The sequence below is a fragment of the Marmota flaviventris genome, chromosome 7 (assembly GCF_047511675.1).
Source record: "Marmota flaviventris isolate mMarFla1 chromosome 7, mMarFla1.hap1, whole genome shotgun sequence".
NCBI lineage: Eukaryota > Metazoa > Chordata > Mammalia > Rodentia > Sciuridae > Marmota > Marmota flaviventris.
The window spans coordinates 138,591,999-138,601,600 of record NC_092504.1 but is presented as its reverse complement, the minus strand read 5'-3'; the positions used below and the strand labels follow the sequence as shown (position 1 = coordinate 138,601,600).

General features: G+C 43.2%; 1 pseudogene; it reads left to right on the top strand.

Annotated features, from left to right (window-relative positions):
* Positions 1–1,333: 1,333 nt before the first annotated feature.
* LOC114085393 (zinc finger CCHC domain-containing protein 9 pseudogene) lies at positions 1,334–3,416 on the top strand (annotated as a pseudogene).
* Positions 3,417–9,602: the final 6,186 nt, after the last annotated feature.

Genomic DNA, 9,602 nt, shown 5'->3' with positions numbered 1-9,602 from the left:
ACCATGACCATGCAGACTTTGTACTGGGAATGCAAGACTGGGCCAACATTTGAAAATCTAACTGTCATGTGTCAAATAAAAATATTGTAGAAGAAAAAATAAATAATCATGACAGAGGCGAAAAAAGAAAAGCATTCTTTTTGGAAAATACATTATGAATCCATGATTTAAAAAATTCTAAGAGAACTAGAAACAAAAGAGAACTTCCCTGACCTGTTAAAGAATATTTGCATAAAACCTAAGATAACATTACTCTTTTTTTTTTTAAAGAGAGAGAGACAGAGAAAGAATTTTTTAATATTTATTTTTTTAGTTATCGGCAGACACAACATCTTTGTATGTGGCGCTGAGGATCGAACCCGGGCCGCACGCACAACAGGCGAACGCGCTACTGCTTGAGCCACATCCCCAGCCCAGATAACATTATTCTTAAGGGGAAAAGTTAATCTTTCTCTTTAAAATAAATACAAGAATGCCTTCCTACCATCCCTAATCAACATCATAGTGTAATTATTAGCTGTAACAATAGGATTTGCAAGAGATTTTTTTAAAAGTGCTATGGTTTGGATCTGGAATGTTCCCAAAGACTCTTGTGTTGAAGGTTCTCACCAATGTTCAGAGGCGGGACCTTGGAAATGAGTGAATCAGGAGGGCTCTGACCCTCTATGGGTTAATCCACTGAGGGAGTTGGGAGTCATGGCTGAATGGACTGTCAGCAGGTGGTGGAAACAGGAGGAGGTGGGGCCTACTTGAAGGAGTGGTCCTTGGGGCACACTCTTGGGGACCCTATCTTGGCCCTGGACCACTCCTCTCCCCCTTCTCTCTCTGCTTCCTGTCTGCATGAGGTGAGCAGCTTTGTTCTGCCACATCCTCCTGCCATGGCGCTCTGCCCCATCACAGGCTCACAGCAATGGGAACAAGCAACTCTGGACTGACACCCCTGGGACCAGGAGCCACCATGAATCTTACCTCCTTTAAGTTGTTCTTCTCGGGTATTCTGTCACAGCAATGAAAAGCTAACACCAAAGGTTACATAGAAAAAGGAAGAAATAAAATTTTCTCCACTCTTAGAATGCATAAATATCACCAGAATTTTTTTAAAAAAAAATAGCAGGTATGTTTAACCTCTTTAATAATGCAATTATTCTATGCTTGTCTCTTAATGGCAAAATCAATTTGAGGATTTCTTGACCTTGTCACCTGAGTTTGCTGATGTGGATATGATTCACTCTGAAGAGAGAACTAATAAATATGTATATATGGTTAAAAATATATGATTGCCCATGCAGAATATCTTAAGAGTTTACAAAAAAAAAAACTGCTACTAGACATAATGAGTACATTTAGCAAGACTGTAGATACAGGTAAGTACGCAAATAGTAGCTGTATATGTATGTGTATGTGTGTGATAGATATGTTCAAGTACATATCTATATGGATTATATGCATACATATGCAATAACAATGAACCACTTAAAATTATAACCTTTGAAAGTACCATTTACACTGTCAACATAACACACTTAGATGCAAGCATAGCCTAATATACGCTGTTTTAGTCAGCTTTTTCACTGCTGTGACCAAAAGACTTGAAAAGCCTAATTAGAGAAGGAAAAGCTTATTTAAGGGCTCACAGTTTCAGAGGTCTTAGTCCACAGGAGGCTGACTCCATTCCCCGGGGCTCAAGGAGAGGCAGAATATGGTGGCAAAAGAGTGTGGTGGAGCAAAGCTGTTCAAAACATGTCCATAACAAGGTAGAGAGACACTCCACTTGACAGATATAAAATATGTACCCCAAAAGCATGCCCTGAATGACCCACCTCCTCCAGCCACGCCCTACCTGCCTTGTTACCACTCAGCTAATCCCTATCAGGGAGGAATTCAGTGACTGGGTCAAGGCTCTCCTACCCAATCATTTCCCCCTAAACCTTCTTGCATTGTCTCGCTCATGGGCTTTTGGGGGACAGCTAACATCTAAACCACAACATACAAAATATGTAAGCTTAAGAATGTCACAACTTTAACAGGAAAACAAAGTCAACGGATTTATACTACTTGATTTCAAGACTCATTACAAAGGTAAACAATAATGTTGCCTTTGTAAATAAATGGATATGTAGGTTGATTAACGGAACACAGAGTCCATAAGCAGGCCAACCCAAATAAAGACAAATGATGCTTAAAAATGTACCAAAGAGGATTCATGTGAGTTAAGGTGGGTAATATGGGTCACACCCCAGATGAGCACCCAGGCCCCTGGATGTCATAGGGAACCTCTTGTCGATTTCCCCAGACCTGGCTGGACCTCTGTGGGGAGTGCTGAGGGTGGCGGGCCTGGCTGCTGGGTCCCTGCTTTCAGTGGGGCTGAACCACCATGATGTGCAGCCTGCCCACCATGCTGGACAGGGACAGGCCATAGCTGTGGAGGTACTGGCAGTGCGGCCAGGCTCGCCCACTTCACCTGCTTGATACCAGAGCCGCCTCCTTCCCATGTACTCAGGAGGAGGAGGTCTTCCTCTTGAATAGCTCCATCCACTCCTGCCCTTAGCAGGATCTTCTGCACAAATGTGTGTAAAGGGATAGATAAGGTCCTCTGGTGCAACCCTGATCAGCTGGGCACAAATTATTACCACTCATAATGAGACCCTTACCTGCAACATCATGGGAGGACCTGAAGGAGGGGTCCTTGGAGAGAACAAACCCAAATCTACCAAATTGTAAACAACTTGAAGCCAACAGACAGCCCCTTAAAAATGATGCACCCCAAGCAAAACGTAGAAAGAACAAAAAGGAAAAAGAGTACTTAAGTGAAGGTGTGAATGGACTCATGGGATCCCTAAGGCAGAACTCACAGAACTCACAGAAGGTTCACCCTGGGAGATGATAGCAGCCGACAGTCATGAAGTAAGGCAGGAAGCCATAGGTGCCTTAAAGAGACAGTGGATGGGAAGGAAGACAATTAACATGACGAGCAGCAAAGAAAAGCAACGGTAGCTTCCACTGTAGAAAACCTGGCCATGGGATTGAGGATGGTCCAGCTGTCTCTGAGAATCAAGGTACAGGCACTGGAATGTGCTATTGATGTGGGTCCACAGATTAAGAATAACCAAGTGCAAAGATCAAGTAGACCCAGCCCTTGGTGAATGTCCTTTTGCAAAGTATTTTGTTTGTGGGGAAATGGGACATCTGCCCCAATCTTTCCTGATAAGCCTAAAGGACTCTGTGCTGACGGTGGCTGCAAAGTTTGTGGTTCTGTGGAACACTTTAAGGAAGATTGCTCTGAAAGTCAGAATTCAGATCAAACGATCACAGTTGGTCACTGGGCAAAAAGGATGAGCGTAGGTTATGAAGAAATTTTGGATGTACCTAAACTGGATAAATCCAAAACAAAAATACCTAAAGTTATCAATTTTTAATAACATTCAGGACTATTGACTCCTGCCTTCCTTTTTTCCTTTCCATCTTCCTTCTCTGTCTTCACGATGTGCTTTGGACTCCTATTTTAATCAGTGGGTTAAGGTCTCATTTCTTACTTTCATACTCAAAAATGTTGCAGATCTGACCAATGAACATGTCTTAAATCTCTGTCCCCAAATCTAATCTCACCTTGTATTTAACCCACTCTCCCCCTCCAGTGAGTCCTTTCTTCAAGGATCTTTGGTTCCTTTAGTGGAAGACGAGACTTGGAAGCCAGTCTCTGGGTGCTGGGGTGGGCGCTGCTCCTGTGTCACTGGCTCTCGTCCCTTTCTTCTGGGTGGACGTTGCTAGGAAATGTCCTAGCAACACACAGCCAGGGGCACTTCTCTAGACGTCTATGTTGAAAACCAGGAGTTCACACAGGTTTCTCCCGTTCCAGCCCAAACCTAGTATTTATTCTGGTTTTCTCCTTTTGACATGTCCACCTTTCTTCTTGACTGTGAGAGACCTTCTCCCATGATCTCCAAACTGTCGTTTTCTTTGCTGTGACCAGAATTCTTGACAAGGACAAGGAAAGTCGTTGGGAGCCCACAGTCTTAGAGGCCCAGCCCATGGCTGGCCAGTCCACGGCTCTGGTCCCCGCTGAGGCAGAGCACCCAGCAGCAGCACACGGCAGCTGGGAAGCAGAGGCAGACTGAGGTGAGGCCAGGAATAAAATGTAACCCCCAGGGCACAGCCCCGTGACCTACTTCCTGCAGCCACCCCCTACCCACCTGTGGTCACCACCCTGGAGTCCTTTCAAATTATCAACCCATCAAGTGGATCCATCCTCCAGGCAGTTACAGCCTCATCGCTCATCATCTCACTTCTGAGCATTGCTACCTTGATACCAGGTCCTCTGAGCATTGCTACCTTGATACCAGGTCCCAACAAGGAGCTCTTGGGGGAACACTTCACATTGAGCCATGATCAGGAGGAAGGGGGCAGGCAAGGGGAACCCACGACCATAGCTGTGATTACAGAAGTGACAGGAAACCACAATTCGGCTTCTGCTAGAGTTTGTACCTTAAATGTCCCCTGGAAGGCCCAGGTATAGAAGGTTTGGTCCTTGGCATGGCTTGTTGGCGGGTGGTAAAAACCCTGAGGAGGGGGGCCTGGCAGGAGGTTTTAGGTCAAGCCCTGGAGGTGCTGCGGGACGCCTGCCTCCTGGTCCCTCTCTGCTTCCTGGCTGCCCCAAGCACTTACCTACACTCCCGCGCATCCATGGTGTGCTCCCTCACCACAGGCCCAACAGCACGGGGCCAAGCAGCTACGTGTTGAAACCACGGGCCCAAGTAACCTTTTTCTCCCTATAAAATTGATGATGTCAAGTATTTAATAGCAATGAAGTACAACAACCATATTATAATTTGTTCAAACAAAATCCATCAAAAGATGCTAAACTAATGGATGAAAGTTTGATAAGGCAAAAAATACTTAAGTGTCTTCCATAAAATGCATATTAACTAGCTATTAATAAGCACAAAATACTGATTAACTAACTATAAAGTAGAAAACCAGGCAGACACTAAGTTAACATGACCAGTAATGGCACAAATTGAACTTATGTGTTTCCTAACATAATGCATGATGAAGAAAAGACCACTTCTATAAGGTCCTGCCAAAAAATGTATATGTGCAAGGAAATAAATCTGTACTGCGAGAAATTCTACCAAATACAAAATTCTACAAAATTTGCTTGTATACTTCTAAAATATGTAAAAGCAAAGAAAAGGGAGGTGCTCCAGATTGAAGGAAATAAAGAGCCACGGTTACTAAGTAGAACCTTTGATCCTGACCTGGCTCTCGGAGCAGAAGGGAAAGGAGCAAAGGAAAAGTTCTGATCTTGTCTTTGGCGTTTTCTTCTTCCCTCCTCCTCCTCTTGATACAACATAAAGTACATTGTTGAGATCATCGTGGAAATCTGAGTGGGGTTTGTGAATCGTACAGTAATCTCACATCCGTGGTAATTTTCTAATTTTGAGGAATATATTCACTATATTATGGATGAGCAGGAAATACACACTGCACTATTTGGAATAACAGAGCATCCCATCTGTAACATCCTTCCCAATGGGAATAGAAGAAAGAAGACTATAGAACAGATGGGAAATGGAGGATAGGTAGGGGGACAGATGGAAACAAGTGGACAATCAGCAGATGTAGGAGAATGCTAATAACAGGGAAGGGTTCCTTTTACAGTCCGTGCAAGGAGATTGAAAGTATTTAAATGTTTACTTTTTTATTTTATGGTGCTGGGGATTCGAACCCAGGGCCCCACCCAGGCTAGGCAACGCTCTACCACTGAGCTCCATCCCCAGCACAGTTTGAAATCATTTCAAAATAAAGGGCATAAAAAAATCAAAAGCAGTGTTACATATCCTCCTCCTCTCCTTTCTTACAAAGTCTTGAATTCCAAGACATAAATGACCCGTCAGGAACACTCAATACTATCTTTTCCCTCACATTCCTCAATAGTTCTTCAGAAATAAGGCATAAAAGTTACAGTATTAGGGGAGAAAGTGCTTTGATGAAAGCCATGAAGATGGTACAATCATGTTTTTTCATTTATGTGATCATAGCTCTTTAATTAGGTCTCAGTTCAGAGCTATAAATACATCTGGCCTCATGACATTCTCATAAAACCTATTAACTAAAGTTTCCTTTGAATAAAAGTTACCCTGAAAAAAGGCTTTTTACTTGACACCATACAGCACTGAAATAAAAACACTTCTCTGGTGAAATACGTGAAAACCAACAGTCATTTAGTGATACATGTGTGAGTGCCTGAACTGAAAGTACCAGCCTAGTTTGTAGGAGATTTGTGGGTACATAACTACCACTATTAAATTATGGATTCAACACTGACTTACCACCATATTTATTATTGCTATTATAAACAAACTTCAGTACGTGACAAGCTCTTATTATGATAACACACGGCTCTTATCTAAAATAAAATACTATTTTCTCTTTGCATGACCCTTTGGTCTAATAAACTTTGTAGATTTCTTCGTGGTAGGCACACATTGGGAATGAAACCTCAGTACTGATTATCTCTAAAATTAACATAAGAACACAAGGTTGAAATGCTGTTATTCAAAATCCACAGAAGCTGATTACAGAGGGGGGTGGGGAAATAGCTATAAAACACCAAGTGTTGCTTTATCTGAATGATGGGACATACCCACAACCCAACTCAGCAACTCCAACCCCAAATAGAAGAAACTGAGAAAGTGGTGCCATTATGTTTGTTTTCCTGTTGCTGTTCACATTGAAGTGTGAAATCTCTCACACAATAGACAATAAAGATAAGGCATCTATTTTCAAAATGAATTACTCTTGCTGGATGGATGGATTTAGCCAGTCTCAGACAAAGGGCAGGCAATGGTGGTGGGATTCTTTGGGAGTCCGGGTAGAACTGCAGATCACAGCTTCTCCCAAAGCCAGTGAAACTGGCTGCAGGCCCTTGTCCCACTACAGTCAAATCATCACATTGTCATGTTTACAAAGACCTTCTTGTCCCTCGTGAAGAATAGGACAGATACGGGGTATTTTGGAAGGGTTTCCTTTTTTGAGTTGTCTTGTGTGTTCCAGTTCTCTCAGCAGAGCTGTGAAAGAGCAAGGTTGTGTCACTCACCTTCTTTATTCTGTACTACTCTAGGATAAAACAGAATTCCAGAAGCAAAACAGGCAACAAGAACTTGGGAAGCCAGCAACCACCAGACTGAAGTAGGTCTGTCCCTAGAGGTTTGTAGAAAGAGCAGTTCACATTGTCATGGTGAGATCAAAAGCTCTGAGCCAACAGAAGGCTGCAAGGGTGGGTGGACAGGCCTCCTGGGCTCTGCATGCAGTCCAGCCTGAAGCAGGCCTGAGTCTCCAAGCTGTGCCTGGAGGTCTGCCATCTCATTGCAAAACGGGCCTTCATTCATTTGGAAAATATGTCCACGTTCTAGCTGAAATCAGAAGGGAGCACAGACATCTCAGAGGGGCTATGGCTTATTAACACCCAGGTTTTAAAGTTATGTCCCAGGTCCCCTGCAGACCACCATTCCATCAAGGTTACTGGGCAATAACCAGCCTCTGTGCACAAGCTTTTAAATCAAATCTTGCTCTAAGGCTAAATTTTAGGAGTATTGTCTAATTCATGAATTGATCCTTTCAAATATCATATTCTCCATTTAATCCAAACTACTGCACCAAGTGGAACTATATCCAGAGATACTGTGCACTGGAACAGGAGGATAATAAACTGTAGCTTTCAGCAAAAGAAGTAAAGCAATAGTTAACTATCTTCTGATTTTAGTTTAGTGATGGTATAAGTAGCTATCCCTCTGTACTTTATTTAACTTTCTGGTACAAATTTTTTCACCAAAATTACAAAAAAAAATGTCTTATGTTAGAAGCTTTATTTCTCTATGCTGTGATGAGCTATATAGTATATTTTCATAAGACTTTCTGAAAAAACTGTGGACTGAACTAAGCCAATAGGTCTTGTCCAATTCTTCATTTCTTCTCATAGAAAATGGCAGAGAAAGAATGGAGTGCTAGCTAGTTCCCCTACTTCACCGATTCAAAATGAAACAAGTTGGAAACCAGACTCTATGCCACATACGGGCACTCACGCAAGCAGCAGACAGGAGTTCCTCAACCTGTTGTGTAAGCTCGATGAAGTGCCAGCTCTGTCTTTTCCAGGGTCCCTATACGTGAAAGGTTGATTCAGTCAGCTCTGGCTGAATGATTTGTAATGTCAGTGCAAAATAAAGGCATAGGTCTGCTTGTTCAGAATTATCAGGAATGTCAAGACAGTAACGATAGAGCATTAAACCAAACACAGATGGCTTCTAAGCACCAGGCTCTGTGCGACTGCAGAGACAAGATTCTGTTCCCATATAATCAGCATCAGGAAATAAGAGATTTTCCTCCATCAGCGGCTGCACAAAGACCTGACTCGAGCCTCGGGTTCCAATTCATACGCTGCTCTATACTCTGCTTGTTCCGCTGGGGATGAACATCTGCAAAACACACTGGGGCTTTGCCAGTGAATTCCTGGTTCGCCTTTGCTAACAGGGCGCCAGAAGGAGGATTTGGGTTGAAGATGCATCCAAACATGACAGTGTTTTCCATAAGTATATAAAATTTTTGTCAATTACAATGAGACAGAGACTCGTTCCTTCCTGTCTGCATGATGCTCTTGCCAGCCCGGCCCAGCAGTGGCCATTCACTCTGGCAGGAGCCCTTAATTCCAGTAGCAACTAGTTCTTCCTTCAGCTTGCTGCACATTTCCAGAAGTGGCCAGCTCAGAGACACTAGGACCTGGCAGCCACAAGTTTGAGTACTGCTTCCCAGGGAAGCTCTTCCAGGACCTTCCCTGGATCCCCCAAGTCCTGCAGGTAGTAGCTGCTTCTTTTAATTTATGCCTTTGACTACCTCAGTCTTACTGTTTTTGCTTTTCGGTGCTTATATAATTAATTTATTAATAATTATTTTATATAATCCCCTGTTAAAATAACCGGTGTGCTATCATCTCCTCATTACACCTTGACTTACACAGTTCCTTCTTATCAAAGAAAACCAAGCACGCTTTGTCCATGCTAAGCGCTTTAAAAATTCAGCAACAAACTCTCAGCCCCATAGAGGCCTTTTAAATCATGACAGATAATGCTTACTCAGCTAGAAGGCAGACCTTTCAAATAGCCAGATGTAAACTAAACAAGATCAAGTTTTGACCCTACTGTAATAGGAGAAATAAAGGCAATTACAGCAAGGAAGGCCACACCAATAGCATGGTACTGAACTGCTGGTGCTAGGCTCTCTGCTGGGTGAAGTAAGACGTTGCCCTGCCCTAGGGCTGAGGCCACTGATCACCGAGGTGTCCTCTGATCCTGGGCTTCCCTCTGGTCAGCATGACTTCCTCCAGGATCCTGGACTCACGCTGTAAAAGGACATGGAACTTCCTCACCTCCCCTGCCCTCCTTCTGCTTCCACAGACATGCCTAACCAGAAACACCTTAAAGATTTGGCAGTTAAACAGCCCCAAGGTTTCCTAGCCAAGAACAAAAGGACCAACACAGTGAAAATCCCCAAAAACCTGAGAACAGAAGCATTAGCCTAGGGAAAAAAAAAGAGAAGTGAGGCACCCCAAA